The 23998-nt window shown below is 40.8% G+C and overlaps 1 protein-coding gene across 2 annotated transcripts in view; it reads left to right on the top strand.

Annotated features, from left to right (window-relative positions):
• Positions 1-697: 697 nt before the first annotated feature.
• ATP13A3 (ATPase 13A3) overlaps positions 698-23998 on the top strand; it is an 85461-nt gene continuing 62160 nt past the window's right edge. The window contains exons 1-2 of one of the 2 annotated variants that reach the window (XM_025375643.1): positions 698-1142; positions 1862-1903. The gene's annotated coding sequence lies outside the window, so the exon portion shown is untranslated. Of the gene's footprint in view, positions 1143-1861; positions 1904-20572; positions 20924-23998 lie in introns of those variants that run through there. The other variant, XM_025375644.1, reaches the window with a different exon arrangement.

The raw sequence follows: 23998 nt of genomic DNA, 5'->3' as shown, positions 1-23998 counted from the left end.
CGTCGCGGAGTGGATGCCACGAAAATCAAACCCGCGATTTGGAAATCCGGCTGCGGCCCTACCCCGAGATAAGTCTTCTGCGGAGGGAAGTATTTAATTTGCATCCAGGACGGTCGGAAGAGGCGCCTTCCCGTCGGAGGCGAGCCGCGGGCGCGTGGGAGCTTCCTCGTGCGCGCTCCTCCCCGTCCTCCGCCTGCGGCCGGCGCGCAGAGTCCGTGGTCATACGCGAATGACAGTGTTTTGTTTGTTTTGGCGGGGGCGGGGGTGGCTAAAGGAATGAAAGCGCCTTGCATTGGGAGCTGGGCTCTGGTTTCCTCGCCACCATTCCAGCACAAGCTTCCTCCATGCATGACTCTGGGCAACGTCTAGTCAGTGAGCCTCAGTTTCCTTCTTTATAAAATGGGAGTTTGGACTATGGTGTTGTCATAGCCCAAAGGGGATGAAGTGGGTTTTGCCGTCCCGTTTCATCTCACCAGAAAAGCCGCCCTCCATTAGCCACCCTGGCCTGACACCCGGCGTTTTTGGACGGCCTCCCCTTACCTGCCTCTTTCTTGTGCCCGCTGGAGGGTGGCAAAGGCGATGGGTGGGCGGGGCCTAGGAGTCGCCCCGCCCCCTCCCGCCTCCTGACGTCGCCCGCGCCCCTCCGCCCTCCGCCCTCCGCGCGGGGATGAAGCCACCACGTGACCTCACATCCGGCGCGGGAGTCCTGAGCCCGCGCGCGCTCCCCCGCCTGCCCGCCGGCTCTCCCCGCAGCGTGATCGGGCGCCGCCGCGGAGGGGAGGGGGGTTCGCTACGTCGCTGGCGGCGGGGGGCCGTTTCGGAGTGCAGACCGCCCCCCTCCCCTGCCCACCTCCCGCCGCCCTCCCTTGTTCTCGCCTGCCCGGCTGCACGCCGCCGCCGCGGGCGCGGAGGAGGAGGAGAGCGCGGAGGTCCCAGGGCCGGCCCGGCCCCGCCGCGGCGCCTCCTTCCCTCACCCTGAGCCGCAGCGCGCGGCGCCGGCTGAGGGCGATGGGGCTGGGCTGAGGCGAGGCGGCGGCGGCGACGACAGCGGCGGCCGGGTCCCCCCGCGGCCCCTGGGGCTGGTCCGGTCGCAAGGGAGGCCGCGGAGGAGGCGGCGCGGCGGCGGCCAGTGAGCTGCCCCGGTGAGCGGGGCGAGGGGCGGGTGGGCGGCGGCCACGGGGGAGGTCGAGGAGGCGAATGGTGGTGTCGGGGCGGCGGGTACCGGGCGAGGTCGCGGCCAGCCTTCTCGGGCCGGAGTTGGGCATCGCGGGGACTTGGAGTGTCGGGGACAGGTGAGGCCAGGGCGGGAGCCCACGCGGTGGGCGAAGGCCGGGGCGGGGGGCGAGCGTGGGGGCCGGGCGCGGGGTGGTTGGTAGTCGGCCCTTCGGAAAGTCCTGGGGGAGCTGGAGGTCCTGCGGGCAGAGGCGGTGGGGTGCTGGCAGGGCCCTCGATGGGTCTGTGCGGGACCCCAGCTCGTCCTCAGCCGTGGAGTATGGAGCCGCTTGCCATCTCCGCATTTTACAGATAAAATGAGTGAGTCCCGTGGGGGAAAAGTGCCTTCGGACTTGCCTGAGGCCTCCCATTCGGACTTGCCTGAGGCCTCCCATTCGGACTCCCTGGCAGTGCGGACTAGAAGAACCCAGGGCCCTTTCCCCTAGCAGTGCTCTCGTTATGGCCTGTCTCTCCATTCCCTTCACAAAGTCAGGTTCTGGTGGAAGTGTGACCTCTAGCTTTTTTGGGGAGGTGAGGGGTAGGGATGAAGGGGAGGGAATCGGGTTGGGATTGGCAGGAACTCAGCTGGGGGCTTCCCGGTTTGGAAAAAAGCTTTGTGACAGGTGTTTATTGTCCCCTCTTCCCATAGATCTGACAGACATCCCTGAATCTTGGTGTTTGGACATAGAAGGTATGAATCACTCACATAATTAACCGCTTTTAATCATCAGTGTCTTAGAGCTATATTTAGTGGTTATATTAGTGCAAAATGAATGGGTATGGAGTCGTACCCCTAGAAACAGACTTGTGTTCCTCTGCAGTATTCTAACTAAATGAGTAGCGCATACCTAGGTATGTCATGACTATTTTAGATCTATGAGGCAGGAAGTTAGAATTTAAAGAATCTAAGAAATGCAGGGACTTGAAAAATTATTGCAAAATAAAGCCTTTTAAAAGTTTCCTTGCTAAAATGAAAGTGTTTCGATTTGATTCCTTTGAAGGGTGAGTACATCATGAACAGTGCTCTATCTTTGCTTAGAACTCAGCCTCTTTACCAAGGCACGTGTATTAATTTTGTTTCACTGGAATATATGTGGCATTCTTTTCGCTAGAGGTTTGTTGCTTTGCTGAATAGACTACAGTTGCCAAAAATCAGTGTGTATGGGCATCTCATCCTGGTTTTCAACCCCCTTTAAGGCAAATCAGTGCTTGGAAGTTGTTTGAAATAGTAAACCTATTATTAATGATTGTTGTAGAACATAACTTTTGCTACTATCTTTGATTTGCGTTATCCTACCATTAGATCAGGCAGAGAGTGAAATAGTTAAGTGAGATTTTTGAGCCTTGTTAGAACAACAATGCCTGGCTTTTGTCAGAGGATTGGGTGGTAAAAGTGACACTATTTGGTTGCTTTAAATTTTTTTTTTTGAGATGGCATCTTGCTCTGTTACCCAGGCTGGAGTGCAGTGGTGTGAACTCAGCTCACTGTAACCTCTGCCTCCTGGGTTCAAGTGATTCTCCTGCCACAGCCTCCTAAGTAGCTGGGATTACAGGTATGTGCCACCACACCCAGCTAATTTTTTGTCTTTTTAGTAGAAACAGGGTTTCACCATGTTGGCCAGGCTGGTCTCGAACTACTGACTTCCGGTGATCCTCCTGCCTAGGCCTCCCAAAGTGCTGGTATTACAGGCGTGAGCCACCGAGCTTGGCGGTTGCTTTAATTTAAAAGTGGTACAGTTAAATACAAAATATTAAGTAGCAGTTGATCTTGAAAGTAAAATTGGCAAGCTTCAAGTTGATGCAGTGTTCAGATTGTTGTAGGAAGGCCCATTTCTCCTTCCTTCCCTCCCCTCTTCTTCTCTTTTCTTTTGCTTCCTTTCTTTCCTTTTCGTTTTTTTCTCTCTGTCTCTTTCTTTCCTTTTTTCTGATGGGGTCTCACTCTGTTACCCAGGCTTGAGTGCAGTGGTACGATCCTGGCTCACTGCAGCCTTACCTCTCAGGCTCAAGTGATCCTCCTGCCAGCCTCCCAAGTAGGTGGCACTACAAGTGCAAGCCACCATGCCCAACTCGTTTTTTAAATTTTTTGTGGAGATGGGTTCTCTCTTTGCTGCTGGGGCTGATGTTGAGCTCTTAGTCTCAAGTGATTCTCCCGTCTTGGCCTCCTAAAGTGCTGAGATTATAGGCATGAGCCACCGTACCTGCCCTAGGGGACATTTTGTTCAGGTCACCTAAGCTTTTTAGAGGGACCTTTGGTAATTAAAATTCTGATTTACAACTGGTTTGAGATAAATAGGATAAATTCCTACATAGGTAGGAAACTAGTTTCATGGAATTTGGAACAAAACTCTGTATACCTGAAGGTCTAAACGGTATCTTATGAGGAGTTTTCTAGATGGTATCTTATGAGATATTAGAGCTAAAATACTTCTGCTGGTTTCGTTAGATCTTTTTTTTTTTTTTCTGGAGATGGAGTCTTGCTCTGTCACCCAGGCTGTAGTGCAATGGCGTGATCTCAGCTCACAGTACCCCCCGCCTCCCGGGTACAAGCGATTCTCATGCCTCAGCCTCCCGAGTAGCTGGGATTACAGGCACCCACTATCCTGCCCGGCTAATTTTTGTATTTTTAGTAGAGACAGGGTTTTACCATATTGGCCAGGCTGGCCTTGAACTCCTGACCTCAGGTGATTCACCCACCTCGGCCTCCCAAAGTGCTGGAATTACAGGTGTGAGCCACCGCGCCTGGCCTGGTTATATTAGATCTTGATAGTTACCTCATTTAGGTAATAGCAGTTTCCCATCTATGTCATATGTTAAGGGTGGATTCTTGTGTGGATAAGAAGTGTGTATTGGCAACTATAGCATGTTGTAGTGGAAAGAGCATGGACTTGGAAATCAGACCGGAGTTTGACTTCTGATTTTCTGAACTAGCAGTTCGAGTTTGACCAATGCTAATAGTTATTGAGTGAGCTTACTATATAGTAGGCTCTGAATTAAACACCTTACATGAATTATTTCACTTCAGCTCCATTTTATAGATGAGGAAACTGAGGTTCAGAGATGTTATGTTGCCTAGTCACCTACAACTAACCTCATAAACCCAGAGACAGAAACCTTTATGTTAAGCACATTAACATAGAGCTAGGTTTCTGTCTGTCTTCAAAGTCGCTTATACTGTAAGTTGCTTAACTTCTTTCATTTTTTTTTTTTATTAACAAAGAAGAATACTGATACCTGAAAGTGTTGAGGATTAGTTGAGACCATGTGTAAAGAAAGAAGCACGCTTCCTGGCACATAATGGTTTCTTTCCTTCTTCCGTTCCATATACTGAATCAGACTCTGCTTGCATAACGTGGTGGTTTTGTAACTACTGTGAATATGAGGTTTTAGAATATGAATATGCGTTATTCCTAAGATAAATAGTAATCTTAGGAGATAGGCACTAGATCATATTACTATAGATACACAACCTACCCAGTGGTCAAACTCATGACAATGAGCAGTGATGGGGACACCCTGTGGAACTTTGTCTTTATTCTGTCTTTTTTTCTCAGTCTGAGTGATGGTGGAAATAAGAACTTCATACTTGTGAATGACAGCAAAGTGGTTTATAATTTCGAAAATCTTGAAGACAGAAATAGGATTTCAAAATGAGCTTGATAATGTGGTTTATCCAAAGTGGATTCTGTGTGCTGTATATTTGGTGACCTAAACTAACTATGTTATGTAAGAATCAAGTGGGAGACCTTATATTTGAATGGATGATAAATGGAATAGGAGTTGGCAGCTTATCGCCTATCAAAGAAAACAGTTAAAACAGTTCACAGTTGTGTGCTAAAAGAACGTGATCTAGTGTCTGATACCTGTTAAAATGTCATTTCTGATACATCACCAGAATCTTAGTGATGAAATGTATTCTGAATATACCATATCTCATCTGGATCCAAGAGGTAGCTGATGGGATTTAGCCTTGGTTTTGGAACATAGTTTTTGTGAAAATGAAGCTAATTTGCCTATGGAGAGAGTAAATCTGTAGTCGTCAAAACCATATTGAGTTTTTTTTGAGATAGGGTCTTACTCTGTCTCCCAGGCTGGAGTGCAGTGGTTCTGTCATGGCTCACTGCAGCCTTGACCTTCTGGGCTCAAGCATTCCTCCCGCCTCAGCTTCCAGGGTAGCTGGGACCACAGGTGTGCACCAGCACACCTAGCTTTTTTTTTTTTTTTTGTAGAGGTGGGTTTTCACCACATTGCCCAGGCTGGTCTCAAACTCCTCAACTCAAGCAGTCCGCCTGCCTTGGCCTCCCAGAGTGTTAGGGTTACAGGCATTAATCACTGCAACCCATCCTTTTTTTTTTTTTTTTCCTAGTGAAAGAGTCTCACTCTGTCACTCAGGCTAGAGTGTAGTGGCACGATCATGGCGCACTGCAGCCTCAACTTCCTGGCCTCAGGCGACCCACCTGCTGGGACAACAGGTGTGTGCCATCGTGTCTGGCTAATTTAAAAAAATTTTTTTTTTTTTTTTTAGACAGAGCCTCGTACTGTCATTCAGGCTGGAGTGCAGTGGCAAGATCTCTGCTCACTGCAACCTCCACCTCCCGGGTTCAAGCGATTCTGCTGCCTCAGCTTCCCGAGTAGCTGGGATTACAGGTGCCCACTACCATGCCTGGCTAATTTTTTGTATCTTTAGTGGAGACAGGGTTTCACCATGTTGGCCAATCTGGTCTTGAACTCCTGACCTTGTGATCTGCCTGCCTCAGCCTTCCAGAGTGCTGGGATTACAGGCGTGAGCCACCACGCCCGGCCTTTAAAATTTTTTTGTAGAGATGAGTATCTCAGTTTGTTGCCCAAGCTTGTCTCAGAACTCCTGGCCTCAAGCGATCCTCATGCCTCAGCCTCCCAAAGTGTTGGACTTACAGACATGAGGCACCTTGCCCAGCCAAAACCATGTTCTAATTAACCTCTTATGTTCAGATAGCATGCAAGAAGCAAGGAGATTGTTAGGTTCTTGTTTGAGTTTTGTCGATCATCATATTTTGAGAGTAGAGAAATAAAGAGAGATTCAGATTTCTGGCGCATAATTTTGATTAAGATTTAGGTTTAAAAAAATGAAAAAGTTCTGGGCTCAAACTAATCTGTAGAAAAGTAGATATTTGTAAGGTAGAAGAAGGTCCTGAAGTTAATCAGTTATCACTAGATAACTAGTGATTGTAAAAGGAGTTAAAACCATTTGTGTTAGTAGGTGATGCACAGTGACTCGTCCCAGTGCTTTGGGAGGCCAAGGCAGGAGGATGGCTTGAGGGCAGGAGTTTGAGACCAGCCTGAGTGACAAAGCGAGACTTTGTCTTAAAACAGAACCAAAAATAATTTGTATTAGTAAGGTAAAAAATAGAGGTAAGATGAGATGACATGAGTAAATGGTAATTGGAAAAAATGATCACTGTTATGATAGTTTATAAAATGACTTAATGGGCCGGGCGCAGTGGCTCACGCCTGTAATCCCAGCACTTTGGGAGGCCGAGGCGGGCGGTCACAAGGTCAGGAGATCGAGACCACGGTGAAACCCCGTCTCTACTAAAAATACAAAAAATTAGCTGGGCATGTTGGCGGGTGCCTGTAGTCCCAGCTACTCAGGAGGCTGAGGTAGGAGAATGGCGTGAACCCGGGAGGCGGAGCTTGCAGTGAGCCTAGATCACGCCACTGCACTCTAGCCTGGGCCACAGAGCAAGACTCCATCTCAAAAAAAAAAAAAAAAAAAAAAGAAGAAGGGAGAAAAATGGAATAAAGGAGAGAACTGTCCAAATAAATTTCTGACACTGAGGAAAGTTGTTTGAGGATGGGGATTGCTGAAAAGTTTTCATAAAACGATTCTCTAGAGGGAACTATGCCAATACCATATCTGTTAACATCTTAGACCCACAGGGCCGTATTGGAGCCTTTGCTGGAGTCTGAGAGGGTAGAACATTAACTCGAATAGTAAACGTCAAGACCACGAAATTAATCTGTTAATCAGAATTTTGTCTTTTTTGTTAATTCTTACACTTACTCCCTGTGGATCTTGGTTTTAAATGATCAATTGACACTCAGAGACTAGTTAGATAAGAAATTAAATTTCCAGAAAAAGTGAGTTAACTATGTAAAGTAGAATTTCCTAATTACGTGGTCTGGAAATTGCTGATGTCTATAGAATCTTTCTCAAGTTTTAAGTAAAAATACTTGTAACTGATGTTGGATGGTAGGGTGAAAGATGGTTCTAGCTCAGTGAATTTTTCTTATTTTTTTCACAAAGGAGTTGAACATTGAAATAAAGAGGTGAGACTGGAAAATAATGCGGAGAGATCATGGATTATTTAGATTAGTTCCTTTTTACAGAAGAGGAAAGTGAAGTAAGTGACAGCGTAAAGGATGTAGGGTTAGAACCTCAGATCCTTTCTCTACCTTGGGTATTCCTTTCACCCTTGCTTTAATTTTGTACTCTGTAGTAATGGCACATCTCAAAACTCATGTATTTTTTTTTTTCCAGTGAGAGCCAACTTTTAAGGGTTGCCTTTGCTTGCTTGACAGACTTCTTAAAACAAACTATATTTAGTTTGTTTAAAATGAGTCATGGAATTTGCTCCCACATATGTGTCTAAGGGTGGCTTCTTTATATTCTTTATAGCATCTCTGTTGCTGTTTTTTTTCCCCCCCTTTTGTGAAAGAGGATGAAATATATTTTAGTTATTTATTTTGATATAAAAGACAAGTGTTTTAGGTCCTGATTTTTTTCTGATTGATCTAAAGAGCTGTATAAAGTGAAACCACCGTTCATGGGGCCTTTGGGCCTAAATTCTCAGATAAAAATCCTATGAAGTCAAAATTACTCTTGGAAAAAGTCTTTTAAAAAGGCACCAGTTTGAAAACTGGTTGGAAACTGAGAGTCTGTCTTTCGATTCCAGCTGCCAGTTTTCCTGTAGTTTTAGAGAGGTCCCTTTTTGGTGAGCTGGAATCCTTATCAACTATGTGAGACCTGTTTTGACAGGTGAATGGGTCTTTAGATTGACTGAGCATAGCAGATTTATAGTCTTCATTTCATGCTCACTCTAGGACAGGGATGTAAAGGCAGGCATACTATCATCATTATTTAAATTATTTTTCTCTGTTGCTTCTCCCCAGAGTATAAGTAGTTGAATTGGTTTAATTAAGTGCATATATGATAGGACTCCACAGTGTGAATAATGGAGAAATAACTTAGGTATTTATGAACGTCTGCTATCTCCCTAAGGTTATGCCACAAAAAGATCTAGTATAATTAAAAGGCTAGGTAATAAAGTTGAGAATATTAGGAGATTATTGGTACTTTCTCTATCATTCTGAGGGGATACTCAACTACTTTGAGTGTTTTTGTTTTGTTTTTTTAAAGAATAAATTTATTCCTTACTGCTAGCAAGATCTGCATTGTTTTAAAAGAGCTATATAAATTATTAATGGATTCCACAAAATTTAAAGTATCTGAACTTAAATATTACTCTGGGGATAGCACAGTAAGAAAATATGAGTGTGTAAAAACATGATGGTGGCTAAAAACTGAACAGTCCTATGTCCTGGGAGAGGGCATGGTGTATTGGATAAAAATGTGGGCTTCAGAGCCGTAGTGATTTTGAATTACAGCTCTGTCACATACCAGTCTTGTAGTCCGGATTAAGTAAGTCACTGAACCTCTGTGAGCTTTTTTATTTGCCAGATAGAGGTGATAAAGGGTACCTTAGAGAATTGTAAGGATACGAGTCTGAGTGAAGGGTAACTTATTATTTGTTAGCTTAGTAACATTGAAGATATTCAAAACAAGTCAGATGTGTGTGGGGGATGTGATTGATGATTGCTTTTTGGTTTTTTGTTAACTGGAACAGCAGACAATAGTGTCGTATTCAGGCTTTTTATGTCGAAACACTCCGTGATTTTGTATCTTTAGTCGCAGCATCCTCAAAAGCTCAAGATGTTAACCTCATGTATCTCCGATACACATTTTATGTATATTTTAGTTTTTCACTTTGTGTCTCTGGTGTGTTTGCAGTCTGCTTTCTCTCCCGTCTTCTATGTTACTATTACCCGATGTCTCTATCTCTGACCACATTATAACATTTAAATCTATCTGTAATTATGTTTATTTTATAGGACTTTATATGCCTTATTTTCATTTACAAATTCTGATTAGTCAAATATTTCTACCTTTTTTTAAAGAAGACTGAATTATATTTCAATTTTGTGACCTTTAGATTTCTTTAAACATGGAATCCTAGTCACTTGTTCCTTATATGAAGATTTTTCATTCATGTCTAGATCATGCCTTAGCTTCTTAAGCCACCAGTTTTCTAAGCTCATTTACAGTTTTCACCTGTAGTTTCCTTGTTTCTCCTTTTTTTAATGTTTATGTTTCTTATTTTCCTAAGCACAAAAGATAGAAACCTACTGAATGCTAATTATAATAAGTAGATTAGTATACTAAGTAAAATGTAAAGTACAACAGGCAAATGACATAATTTTGTCTGTAGCACTTACTTATTTGAAAGACTAGACTAACCTAGCAAACTCTTAGTTGAAATATTTAATGGGTCTTTTTGATATGAAAATGTACTTTTCATAGTTGTCAGCACTGCCTTAGAGTTAGTTGAAGAATAATTTTAAGCTAACCCATGGTTTTCTGTTCAGTGTTTGGTGAAAAGAATAGAATAAGCTCCTTAATTTAGTCAGATTCAGAAGCATCTTAAAGAGTACCCCCTCCCCCAATCCTTTCTCATCTCTGGTGCAGCCCATAGTGAATCACCATTCTTCATGTTCCCTAAATAGTTGTGGCAATGATAAGTTATTGTACTGCATAAGAGTTGTGATTTTATAGGTAGCAAGGAATGGGGCTTGGTTAGGGCCTCTTGGTTACGCCCTTAGGACTGAGTTGGTACATCTAACTATTCAATAGTGTTTTAGTTCCTGTACATGTCAAACACAGGGCTGGATGCTGGGGAGACATCGGTGAATGAGTTTGCTCTGTCACACATACACACTCCAGCAGGCGAACACTGTGCTGTTGCACTGCACAAGTCCAGAGGATACCATTCATGTTGTATTCTTTAGGAATGTGGCTCCTTGGCCTGGCCTAGGATCTCTTTCAGGTGAGAAAAGTTCAGAATCTCCATCACCTACAAGATAATCTCTATTGTTTATCATGTCTAACAAGACCCTTCATTATAATCCGATCCTGTCCTGTCTTTCTAAACTTCCATTTGTAATTATTCCTCAAAGGCCATCACCCTGTGCACCAGTCAGTTTAAATAACTTGTGTTCCTGGCATTTTTTAGGGTCTCTCACTATTGTACTTCTGCATATGGCAGTTCCCCTGCTGGGGTTTCATCTCTCTATGTTTTTCCCTCATATTTTTCCTCTTACTGCTTGTTTGCTTGATCAGCTTTACATCCTTCAGGTCGTAGATCAAGGGATAGTTTTTTTCTGAAGTCTTTTCTGTTCTTGGTTCTCCTCTCTTTCTCCCTGCTGCCATTGCTCACCATTTTGTTTGATATTTGTTTGCTTACTTATTTGTCTAGCCTACTAGATGTGATTCCTTAAGGTTGGAAATTTAATCTTGTAACCTCCAGCATTTAGACCCCTAGTTGGTACATGGAAGGCGATACCGTTCTAACAAGTGACTTTTATGAAATCAAATTGGCAATAAACCAGAATGATTATTGCTAGAAATGCTAATTTGATATTTACAGAGTTATTTGAAATATTGGGATACTTGACAACATCTTGGTTTTCTCATTTCATTTACCATTTTCTAGTCAAGCAGTTGTTGGCGTTAGATTTCAGGGAACTGCTTGGCTAGAGTGAAGACACTGTTTTAAGTTCATTGGTGAACATGTTGGTGAGAACTTTCTGTCTGCTGAGGAATTAACCATAAGTGGTCTCAAACTAAAACAAATACACAGAGGTATTCAACCCAAGAAAATGGATGATGTGTAGGATTGTAGCGCTGGCCCAGCTCTGTCTCTACCTGTGGCGCTCACTGCAGCGAATCTGCAGGAATGAATGAAGTGAAGTGGAAACCCTTCTGGGAGGCCCAGTCAGGAAGAGACTCCTAGACTCTTCTGGGCCAGCCTTTCTGTGCGATAGAGTGTCCACTCCCCATATTCTCTGCATACTTCTTGTAAAATTTTGTTTCTTAGCGATCCGTCTTAGGTTAACAGCTATGAGAAGCTGTCACTAATTTATGTATTAACTTCTGAACAGAAGGATCCTGGTTAAGAGGGTTGATCTGAAGAACATAGTGCTGTGGTGGAGGTTGTGTAGAGTTCCATGAGATCAGTAAGGGACCTGGGAACACAGGATATTGGGAGAACTGGGAAAGGGGAATAGGGATGAGATGTGGGAGCATGCCAAAGACAAAATTACTTTGTTGTCAAATTTTGCCTGGAAAAAGAAGAGGGATTCCACCCCTACTTCGCCCAGTCTTGCCCTGTCTCCTTTATTCAGCGGCACTGCTGGATGCTTGCCTGGTTCCCAGCCTTTGAGGTTTTTAGTCTGTAAGTTCAATATTGTTGGACAAGTGCTCTGATTACCTGCAGAGGTGGGAGAAAGGTGGGGGCAGTCCTCTGCTAGGAGGTGGAAGGGACAATCAAAGCTTAGTAGCCTGAGCTGGTCCTGGAAGAGCAAGTAGGAGCTCTTTAGCCAGACTAAGAGAAGGGCATTCTTGGCAGAAGGAATATTCTATATAAAGAATTGGAGTCAGGGAACAGTAGGGCTCTTTGAAGAATTACAGATTGTGTTCTAAATGAATGACATGTAAGGTTTGTAAGGGGCGAATGATAACCATTGATGAATGGCAGATGGTGTTGACAACTAGGCAGGGCCAGAGTCTGTAGGATCCTACATGTCTTGCAATCAGTTTTGACTTTGACCTTGAAACCCAGTTGGGTCTCCCTTCCACCCCAGTTCCTCATGGTAGGGAAATACATCATGTTGTGTGTTGTAAGACTTCAAAACCTTACTAGTGAGAGGCCTGCTTAATATTGTTTAATCTAGTTCAACTTAATTTTTTTGAACAAACAAAAAAACTTAGTTTAAAGGTACTCTTTTAGCAGTTTGGGAATTGCTACTACAGACAATGGGAAGCTACTGAAATTTTACGGAGAGAGAGAAATGGTTGTATCTGGCTGCATACAGACTTGAATGAGGGAGATGAGGGCTCAGGACCTGAATCAAGGCAAAGCCGATGGAGATAGGCATGGTGAGGTGGATTTGAGAAGGGTAGTCATGATAAGATGAGTGGCCAGTTGGATATAGAAGGTGTGAGATAGGAAGAGTTCAAAGGTGACTTCTAAATTCCTGGCTTGGCTTTTTAGGCAAATCATGCTTATTAAAGGAGTAGGGGGAATTGGTGGTGGCTGGGTGGTGGGGCAGATTTTTTGGAAGAAAGAGAAAATGAACCTTTGGAATTTGAGCTGTCTGCTAACATGTAGTTGAATCTGTGGGTCTGAAGCACATGAGAGATCAGTGCTGAAAATGTGAATTGGTAGTTGCCATCGAGATGGTCCAGTAGTGCCGCCTCGATGAGATTGTTACAGAGAGAAGAGCCTGAGGAATATTAATAATTAAGAAGTGGGCAGAGGAGATGGAGGCTTGGTAACCTGGCTACCCGCCCAGCAACCCAGGCTAGTGTAATGTGAACTGCAGCACAGCAGAGTTGTAGGAGGTAAAATGGGCATTTGTGGGCTGTCTTAGGAACCTAGACACTATTTTCCTTATGGAGAAATGTATTTCAAGTACATTTGGAGCAAGAATTGGTTTTTAAATGAATTTTGTCCTTTGAAAGATAGTGCTGCCTACATGTCATTCGTTGATTTGTTGGTGAGGCTTTTTCATGTAAAGTCACCCCATGCTTGACTTTCTGGGGAAAATGAAAAATACTAATCTTGATTAAGTAAAGATGATTTTTTCCTGGTTTTGAAAGACAGTATTCCGGTAAGTAGATACATAATGCCCATAAAAGTGTTGTGTAAACTAAATATTCCCGTACAGATGTCACTATTATGGTTGTTATAGTACCTAAATACATTGATTGTGGGGGGGGTGTGTGTGTGTATGTCTATGTGTTTTAAATCCTGAATAGTGGCATACAGGACGATTATAAGAGGTTAGAAAGTTAACATTTTTCTGATGGTTGTACCATGAATAAGGTAATTAACTTCTTCAATAGTAACTTATATTAGTGTATTTTTGAAATATTTGTTCGATGTAAATGTTATGGGCTTTGTATTGTCTGTGCTGAGCTAGCATGGGTTTCAGATTAGACAAAGGACTCAAGTAGAAAAACCCAAATTCGTGTAACTTAAAGTTGACCCAAGTACCTATGAGTTACAGTTATAGATTTGCAGGATTGTACTTTTTGTACAGAATAACTTCCTAGTGATTTTGTGCTTCTTTGTGGTTGGATTTTCAAATCAGAATCTGGAAGAGTGAAATATGAGTCATTCCGTAGTGTAGATCATGAGGAAAACTAATTTTGCTTTGTTTCAAATTGTAGAGTAATTCTGAAGTGAACCATACAGAAGTAATGAAAAAAATTATTTTTGGATTTGCTATTAATAAGAAAAAACAAACTTTTCTGAGGTTTATATGTATCTCTTTAACACACTGAAGACTTGGAAGTATAACCTCTGGAAAATTTTCTTCTACTCTTCTTTTTTCTTCTCTACTCTTCCCTATTCCTATACTATTCCCTAGCCTCCCCTTTTTCTCATCCTATCTTTTCCTCTCCACTGTGCTGCATCAGCATCTTTCTATGCGGAATGTTACTTTTTGTTTTATTCTGCAACTACAGTGTAATCTTTTCAAATACTTTCATTAGTAATTTAAACTCAACATAGTCTTAGCAACAGTGCACATTACTTAGCTGAAGTGGTCACAGTCTGAGCAGTGTGGCCAGTTTGAAGCATGACTGTACAGTGAGCACTGCATCACAGCAGTCACTCCCTGGCAGCAGCTGTAAGCTTTCATCTCAGCAGTGTCTTGATTTCAGCTATATGGTAAAATGAGAATTCATGAATGTTTAAATTTCAAAGACCGTCTTTAAATTGATGACTGAAATGTCAACAGTTACTTGAGATTTTCATTAATAGCATTACAGTTTCAAATGAATAATTGTTAATTTGCATTATAATGGAATACATACATAAATTTACATATTACTCAACAAAACCCTTTACCTTAACTCTGAACTTAAAAGTATAATTTTTAGTTTGGGGGAATTAGGCTCATTTATCCATTTGGTTTGTTTACACAAGCTGTTAATGAAACTCTTGATTTGTCAGTTCCTATTATATTAAATACCCATGTCACACAATTTCTTTTCTGCTTATTTTAACATACTCCGATTTCCAGCTGCTTAGGAGGCCAAGGTGGGAGGATCCCTTGAGCCCAGGTGTTGGAGACCAGCCTGGCAAGATGAAGAGACCTCATCTTTATGGGGGAATTGGGGGAATTAATTAGGCCCGCAGCCCCTTCCTGCTCAAGGGAACATCCCTTGAGCTCAGGAGTCGAGGTTGTGGTCAGCTGTAACGGTGCCACTGTCTTCCAACCTGGGTGACAGAGTGAGACCCCATCTCTTAAAACCCAAAAAACTCTTTTATTTGTTCTAGTGTGTTTGCTTTAAATATGTACTATCACCCCCTAAAGGAAAGAAAGCACAAAACTTTTATACTCTACTTCGTAAGTCTAAAGATGCAGAGGAATTTGAAGAAACTGTTAATGGTACCCTCTGCCTTGCAATATGAGATGATGTTAACAATTTGGTGTATATCTTACACCTTTCTCTTTGGTCTTTTAAAAACACATATCCACAGAGTTATTTGGTTGCTATAAAAATAGTGTATTAGACATACTCCTTTTTTCCTGTTTTTATATATTATGTAGATCTATCTTGGTCTCTACACATAGATTTAACTCATTCTCCTTAATTCCATAAATTATTCATCTGTTCTTCTATTCATGGACGTTCAGGTAGGTTCTAGGTTTTTTCCACCTACTGCAAACAGTGTGCAGTATATATGTTTTGTACCTATGTACCTATATATATATGTCATAGATTTTAAAAACTGGGATTGTTGGATCAAAGTATATAGGTTTTAAATTTAAATATCTTCTGAGATCAGATGAGACTGGCACGTTCAGAGTGATATGGCCGTAGACAAAATTTAAATGTCTTGTCAATTGGTTTTTTAAAAAGATAGTACAGATTCACTCCTAAGACCAATATATAAGGTTGCTCCTTGTCAGGTTTCCCCCCCCCCCCCCCCACCGGTTTAATGGGCAAATAATGTCTTACAACTTAATTTTGCACTTTAAATACATTGTCTTGTTCTGTAATAGGTTCATTTGCTCTTTGTTACTGTTTTCTCCCTTGCTTTACAACTTTAGGAAAGATCCCTAAATTCTAATTTTTTTAGACTAGAATGTAAAGGGAGTGTTAATATAGCTGCCTCTGTCCTCCCCATTATCATTTGTTTTGTGTTTTCTTGCGTATCTTAATTTTTTGTTGAGACACGTGAATGCAGGGCATCTTTTACAAAGGCAGTTCCTGCTTTCCAGCCATGATCTCCGCTGGTACTAAAATTAAAAAATTCTCATTAAAATTTCAACTTTCATTTTAAATTCAGGGAATACCTGTGCAGGTTTGTTACATGGATGATATTGTGTGATGCCAAGGTTTGGGGTATCATTAATCCCATCAACCAGGTAGTAAGCAGAGTACCCAATAGGCACCCTAGCCCCACCCCTTCCTTTATCTAGTCGTCACCAGTGTCCATTCTTCCCCATCTTTATGTCCATGTATATCCAATGTTTAGATCCCACTTATAAGTGAGAACATGTAGTATTTGGTTTTGTGTTTCTGCATTAATTCGAATGCTTAAGATAATGGCCTCCAGCTGCACCCATGTTGCTGCAAAGGACATAATTTTATTTTTTTTTTATGGCTGCATACTATTCCATAGTGTATATGTGCCACATTTTCTTTAGGCAATTCACTGTTGATGAACACCTAGGTTGATTCCATGTTTTTGCTATTGTGAATAGTGCTGTGATGAACATACGAGTGCATGTGTCTTTTGTAGAACGATTTATTTTCCTTTGGATATATACCTAGTAATGGGATTGCTGGGTCGAATAGTAGTTCTATTTTTAGTTCTTTGAGATAATTTCTCATCTTTAATCATTCTTGATCACTTCGGATAACTGCAACAGTTCTGTTATTAAGTCTTGTAACTCAGCCTTTTTTCCTTCCTAATGTTGGAACATCCCCTAGTGGTGAAAGAGTGTACCAGCAGGCCATATACAAAGGCTATGCTTATGTAGCTCAAAACCTTTTTGGTTGATATTTATTGTAGAAATTATTCCACCTGCCTTGTTTTACTGAAGAAGTTGAGACCAGCGTGAAGGAACTTGCATCATAGTTCATAGTTCATGTTGAGTTAATTGTTATTTAAGGAAAAGTTAAGGTTGTGTGGTTTTTTTTGTTTTTTTTGTTTTTGTTGTTGTTTTTTTTTTGGCTACTGTGCAACAAAACTTTTATTAACATTTTGAGCAGGTTCAGCTATCACTGAAACTGGTCATTTCTAAATTTAAATTGGGACAAATGGCTACGGTGCAGAGTTAATGCCGTTATTGGACACTGCGAATAGGAGACTGAAGAACTGACAGCCATGCCTCAGGTGGAGTCCAGGTGCAGAGTTGACTCTGGATGTTGTAATCAGAAAGAGTGTGATCTTCCAGCTGGTTGCCTGCAGAAATGCGCCTCTTCTGGTCAGGGGCATACTTTCTGTACCCTGAATCTTGGCCTTTACATTCTCAGTGGTGTCACTGGGCTCCTCCTCCAGGGTGATGGTCAGGGTCTTCACAAAGATTTGCATTTTGACCTGTTAGTGAATTCAGAGATACTGCAAATTGCAAGTCACTGCCACTGTTGCTCGACGAAGCCAGCCACTGAATCTAAAGTTGACCCTTGTTTTGTGCTCTTTTCATTTATTTTTGTTTGTTTTGGGGATGAAGTTGTAAATCCTGCTGTTATAATGTAGTAAAGAACCTGGCACAAGATGCACACTTAATTCTTAGGGGAATTAGTTTGATAAAAATAATTGAGGGCTGGGTGTGGTGGCTCACGCCTGTAATCCCAGCACTTTGGGAGGCCGAGGTGGGCAGATTGCTTGAGTCCAGGAGTTTGAGACCATCCTGGGCAACATAGTGAAATCCCATCTCTATAAAAACACAACAAATTGGCTGGGCATGATGGTACACACCTGTGGTCCCAGCTGCTCAGGAGGCTGAGGCAATGGGATTGCTTGAGCCCGGAAGGCGGAGTTGCAGTCAGCTAAGGCTGTGCCACTGCATTCCAGCCTGGGAGACAGAGCAAGATGCTGTCTCAAGTTTTTTTTGTTTTTGTTTTTTAATTTGCTGTTACTTAAACGCTGTATTATGGGCACATGCTTTTTCAGCTGGGCCAAAATGTAGAGGAGGTAGAACTAAATCTAATTAATTCAATCAACTATTCAGTTTTCCTTCTAGAAGGCATTCAAAAGGCACTGATGTCTCTTCCTCACTCCCACCCAGCCCAGAGGTAGCTATTGTTACCAATTTATTGATGTATTCGCCTTTTTGATTATCTCAGGGGTAGGTGCCAGTTTTCTCTCTAAGCCATTTTGCTTCTGCCAGTTTTGAATATTCAGTCTAGGACTTATCACTGTTTCCTATTGCCTGCTGCAGCATTTTTCATCATAGATAGTAGTAATGTTTTGAAATCTATCTAGCAATCATAAGAGTCTTATAATTCTTAACCTTGAATATGGAATTTTAAAGTTACAGACTTGAGAACAATTTAGGGGAAAGTATGAAAGTTTTAAGAACACAGTAGTAGCTTGAATAATTGAAATAGAAAATCTCTCAATGATGTAAGTGGACATTTTGAGAATGCAAACTGTTTTATTACATTGCATATAAATGATATTTTGCATATTTTCTTATTTTATAAAGAGAGTAAAATGCACGTATCATTTGTCAGTCCAAAGGTAACTTCCCCCTTTTTGCCAAATATTATACAATTAGACAAAACTCTGTGGGATTTCTCTGAATGAAAGAGTTGATTTTGTTTTTTAAATAGTGTATATAAAGAAGTAATAAAGTACCTATCTTGGAATGAATGGTATAGTGTAGGCTAAACTCTTCTTTGTATTGATCCTAGTATAGGTAATTAGGTTATCTTTCCTAATTATAACTTATTTTGTTATAGCTATCACATTGTTTTGTAACATACAAAAAAGTATAATTATACAAAGACTCCACTTTACAAATGTAAATACAGTCTTGGTTTGGTGTATATTGGATACAATGGTCTTCCTTAAGCCTAAACACAGAAACAAAAGCATATTATAAGAGAAAGTCCAAGATGGGAAGTGATAAAGTGGGTATTGAGTAGAGCTTTGTTAAAATTTAGCTGGTATCCTTGTAAAATTTCCACGTATTCATTAAATTAGATTATGTCATTCTTATTTTTAGGAGCTGACTTGAAGTTTTAAGTTTTGCCCTCATAAAGAATTGTTACAATTTGGTTTTATAGTTGGATGATTCTGATTTTTGAAAAATTCTTTTTATATATATTTGTATAGGTATTAAAATTGAAATTGTTTAGTGAGTAGAGTTAGGGCTTTAAACGTATTGGGGCATATTTTATTTCAACAGCAAAAAGTAGAACTGATTTTGAACTGTACAAGGTTATCTTCTCAGTTGCTATAAATTTTACAAGTTTGAAAATAAAATAATATTTAGAATGCTAGCTGTGCTGTTTATATTTCAAGATCATTAAAGCACTCTTGGCTTGTGTGGTCTTTAAAGATGGGTTTATCAAATCTTTATTTAACATTGGTAGGTATGTTTAATTCTCAGAAAAAAGATCTAGGACTACAAAACAAAGCAGGATAATTCCTTCTCTCATTCAGCAGTACAAGGTGTCACAGAAGTCTCAGTGAAGTTTTAATTTTTAAAACTCCAGAATTATATATGTTATAAACTTAAACACCATTGAGAAAGTCAGTTACTTGAATTTCTTTTATACTTATTTTTGTGATTTTTTTTTTTTTTTTGAGACAGAGTCTCACTCTGTTCCCCAGGCTGGAGTGCAGTGGTGTGATCTCTGCTCATTGCAACCCTCCGCCTCCCAGGTTCAAGCAGTTCTTTTGCCTCGGCCTCCCTAAGAACTAGGATTACAGATGTGCACCACCACACCTGGCTGATTTTTTTATTTTTAGTAGACATGGGTTTCACTATGTTGACCAGACTGGTCTCGAACTTCTGGCCTCATGTGATCCTCCTGCCTTGGCCTCTCAAAGTGCTGGGATTATAGGCGTGAGCCACTGCACCCAGCTGTGAATTTTGAATAATGCATTTTTTTGGTGTGTGTGTGTGTGATGGAGTCTTGCCCTGTCATGCTGGCTGGAGTGTAGTGGTGCAGTCTTGGCTCACTGCAACCTCCACCTTCCAGGTTCAGACAGTTCTCCTGCCTCAGCCTCCTGAGCTACCTTGCCTGGCTTATTTTTGTATTTTTAGTAGAGATGGGGTTTCACCACGTTGGCCACGCTGGTCTCAAACTCCTGACCTCAGGCATTCCGCCCGCCTGGGTGAATAATGCGTTTTTAATTTTAGTTTTTTACTTCAGTACTGCTGAAGATGGCAAATACTGACTGAAGGAAAAAATTAAGTTAAAAATGTGTTACTCAGAATTGCTTTGCTTGAACTTTTACTTGATTACAGGTCATTCTTTAAATCACTTTGTGAAATTACCTACTTTGGAATTGTAAGCACATACATAGACTATCCTTAAAAAAATTCAACACTGTCCACCCTCACTATTATAATATTGTTACAGCTCATGAGAAACTCAGGTTTGAAGCAAAGATGTCTTTGAGATTTGGAGATTTCTGTGTCTGAAAACAACTCATCTTGTTTTAAGGAAAGAAATCTGACTAACTTTTGGCATAGTATAGGATAAATATTATACTTTAATTGTTTGTAGTAATTACATAATGTGAAAAAATAAGTAAACTTTCAAAAATTAACGTATTTAATTTAGTGAGATTTTTTTCCAGTAGCTTCACTTTGTCCCATACTGCTTTTTTTTTTTTTTTTTTTTTTTTTTTTTTTTTTAAGACTCGCACAGCAAATCAAGTTTATTATAAATTCAAGGAAGGGTTTGGTTAAGCACAATAGCCTATAAGCTCCTTGCTATTCAGATAACATCAAGACTCAGGCATGCACTGTGGAATGGGAACTTCGGTGAGCTAACTAGCTAGGATTCATTCAAATAATAGGAGCTCGACCCGTGACAGATGGCAGAAGGGCACATCTTCTGAAAACTTACTAAAAATTGGTGAATTACAGAATTCTAAATTTTAATATCTTCATCATTCTGAAAGCAGTTCAAACAGAACCAAAACAGAAATATTTGGCATAAAATTGTAAATTTTTGTGCTTAGTTTTATTTTTATTCTTAAGAGCCAGCTTCTGAAAGCCGCCTAATGTCAGGAATTGGGAAGAGTGACGACACAGTGCTATTGGTGAGAAAATCCTTCAGTTTTTTTTCTCTGACGTAGAATTTGACTTGATTAAAACCATGGCTCCAGCAGTCCGCAGAAGTTACACTTCTGTAAGTGTATCAGTGTGGGTTTATCAGTTTGGTATTCGTGCTTCAAATGTCTAATTAGATATATAGAATTGTATTTAATATATATTTTTATCTTGATAAGCAGTGTATTTTAAATATGTTTATGTGGTTTTTTTATCCTCTTGGAGTCATTGAAATAATCAGGGCTTTTACTTATGTACATTTAAAATTTAAATATGTTTATAACATACATATGTTATAAATGTAAGAGCTGTTGGAATTGGCACATTAGAGTTGACTAAAAGTTTATGTGAAAAGTGAATTCTTGGGTAATTTCCTTTGAAGTATATAATGTACTCAAAGTGAATATATTAATTGGAGGTTTTTAGAGCAACTTTTTATTTGAATTATTTATTTTTAGCACTTTGGTAAAATTTGCTAAGACTTAATTTGCTTTAAAAACCAACTACATTTTAGAGAAATTACACTCATAAAAAGAGTAATGATGTAATATGGTTAAAAAATTGTATTTTTAAAAGTATGAAAATAGGTTGCTACAGGCAGCGAACTATCAATAATAAGCCCATTTAAAACTAATTGGAATAGTTCTTTCTGTGGTCTAACTGTAGAAGATGAAGTGAAAAATATAATTATGCTGAACTAAGGTGAACGAACTCTTTCTATAGATATTTGGAGAAAAAATTTTAAATTTAAGTACATGGGCTTAGTGAAAACGTTGGATTTTAACAGCAGTTCCTTTCTAAAGTTATAAAACATGCTTATTCATCTATTTATGCGTACATTCTACATTGAAAAATTTGGATTTACAGGAGTGGGAAGTCTATAGGTTTGTGGGAAATTGATAGACAAGGGTGGAGAAGAGTAAGATTCAAAAACCGACAGAAGTTTGGTGAATTGAGTTTATGGTTAATACCTGGTACACAGTAGACTGAGTCAGTGGACTTTGGACCCCTAGAGGCAGAGTCCTCAATATTTGTGGCCCTCTCTGCCAGAAATAAATGTCTTCTGAAAATTTTCTTCTATCTAAAAGCTTCAGATGGGTGGATATTAATTTTTAAATTTTTAATTTTTTTAGCAATGGAGTCTCACTGTTCTGCCCAGGCTGGACTCAAACTCTTGGGCTCAAGTGGTTCTCTCATTTCAGCCTCCTGAGTAGTTGAGACTATAGGCATACACCACTGCACCCAGCTGTTTAATTTATTTTTTGAAAAGCTTTTCTATTATCAACAATTTCTACACATTAAAAAGTAGAAAGACTAGTATAATGGACTCCCATGTACCCATTCACTCAGCTTTTAACTTAGCTTTAGCAGTTATCAAACTCATGGCCATCCCCTGGTCAATAAAGATGGGTTTTTTAATTTAACAATTTTTAATTTTGAAGTAACTTTAAACCTACAAAAAAGTTGGTGTATCAGTGTCAGGTTGCTTCTTAAGTTCCTTGATTAGCCTTCTAATACTTGCATAGTCTGCTGTGGTATATCTGCTTATTACTGATATTGGTAATTTGCACCTCTCCCTCCCCATTTTCTTTCATTTTGATGAGTCTAGGTAGCAGTTAACAATTTTATGGATTTCAGAGAACCAGCCTTTTTGGTTTCAGTGACATTTCCTCTATCTTTCTGTTTTTTTATTTTATTTACTTTTTTCTCTGAATTTTATTTCCCTATAGCAGTTATTCTGGGAGTAATTTGCTATTCTTTCTCTGCTTTTCTTAAGGTGGAAGCTGAGGTCATGACCTTTCTTCTCTCAGAGACTGGAATTTAGTGCTGTAAATTTTTTTCTAAGTACTGTTTTTGTGGCATCTTACACATTTCAGTATATCATTTTTATTCAGTTCAGAATACTTTGTATTTTCCACTTTGACGACTTTGACCCATTGGTGTTTTAAAAGTTTGTAATTTTTTTTTTTGAGACGGAGCGTCACTGTGTTGCCCAGGCTGGAGTGCAGTGGCGCGATCTTGGCTCACTACAGCCTCCTCCTCTGGGATTCAGGCAATTCTTCTGCCTCACCCTCCCGAGTAGCTGGGACTACAGGCGTGCACCACCATGCCTGGCTAGTTGTTTTTTTGTTGTTGTTGTATTTTTAGTAGAGATGAGGTTTCACCATGTTGGCCAGGCTGGTCTCGAACTTTTGGCCTCAGGTGATCTGCCTGCCCCAGCCTCCCAAAGAGATGGGATTACGGATATGAGCCTGCGCTTAGCCTTATTTACTTGAAAACAGTTGTATTATTTCAGGTCTTAGGTTTACGCTTTGTTAGGCAGTACCAGAGCAGTTTTTATTTGAGGCAAAATTTATCCCACTAACTAAAGCAAAAATCTGAATACCCTTCCTGATTCCTTGTGGCTAATGGGGTTTTCCACTGTGGTTGGTAAAAATGGATATGATTCCCAGCCTTTTGTGAGCCCTGGTGGTTTAATCCCCTGAATCATTTTGGGTGGTTCTCTCCCTGGCCTTCGGTAGTTTCTTCACACACAAGTGCTGAGCAGTGCGCAGCTGAAGGCTTGAGGGAGTCCGTCTTGCAGATCAGTTGTCTTCCTAGTGGGCCAGACTCTCTTCTGGTGATCTCATCAGCAAACCTCATTGCTTTGGTGCTGCCCAGACTTCCGGTTTCGTCTCCCAGACTCAGAGAAACTGCTGGGCTCCCTTGGAGCGACCTGTCCTCCCTCTTTGTGTGACCCGTGAAGTGTTTTCCGTCAGTAAAGTAGGACGGTTGTAGGGCTTGCCTAGTTTGTTTTTTGATGTCTCAGTTATCAGTTTTCTTCATTGCCTGATGTACAATTCCTCGAAAACGATTACATGATTTGTTGTTGCTTTAGGGCAGGAGGGCAAGGATGATCCCTTTTGTTTCAACTTGGTTGGAAGCAGAAGTCTCCATATGAGAATGGGAAGTAAGCCCTTCCCTGAGGAAGCAATTTTAGGTGGTGGTGATTGGAACTGGAGATCAGAATTGGTTATCAAAAACGACCCCATGGGATGTGGTGCCTCATTCCTGCAATCTCAGCATTTTGGGAGGCTGAGGTGGGAGGATTGCCTGAGCCCAGGAGTTCTAAACCAGCCTGAGCAACATAGTGAGACCTTGTCTCTATTTAAAG

Source organism: Theropithecus gelada, chromosome 2, assembly GCF_003255815.1.
Source record: "Theropithecus gelada isolate Dixy chromosome 2, Tgel_1.0, whole genome shotgun sequence".
NCBI classification, from domain to species: domain Eukaryota; kingdom Metazoa; phylum Chordata; class Mammalia; order Primates; family Cercopithecidae; genus Theropithecus; species Theropithecus gelada.
The sequence above is the reverse complement of the archived record's forward strand: the minus strand, read 5'-3'. Positions and strand labels throughout refer to the sequence as shown.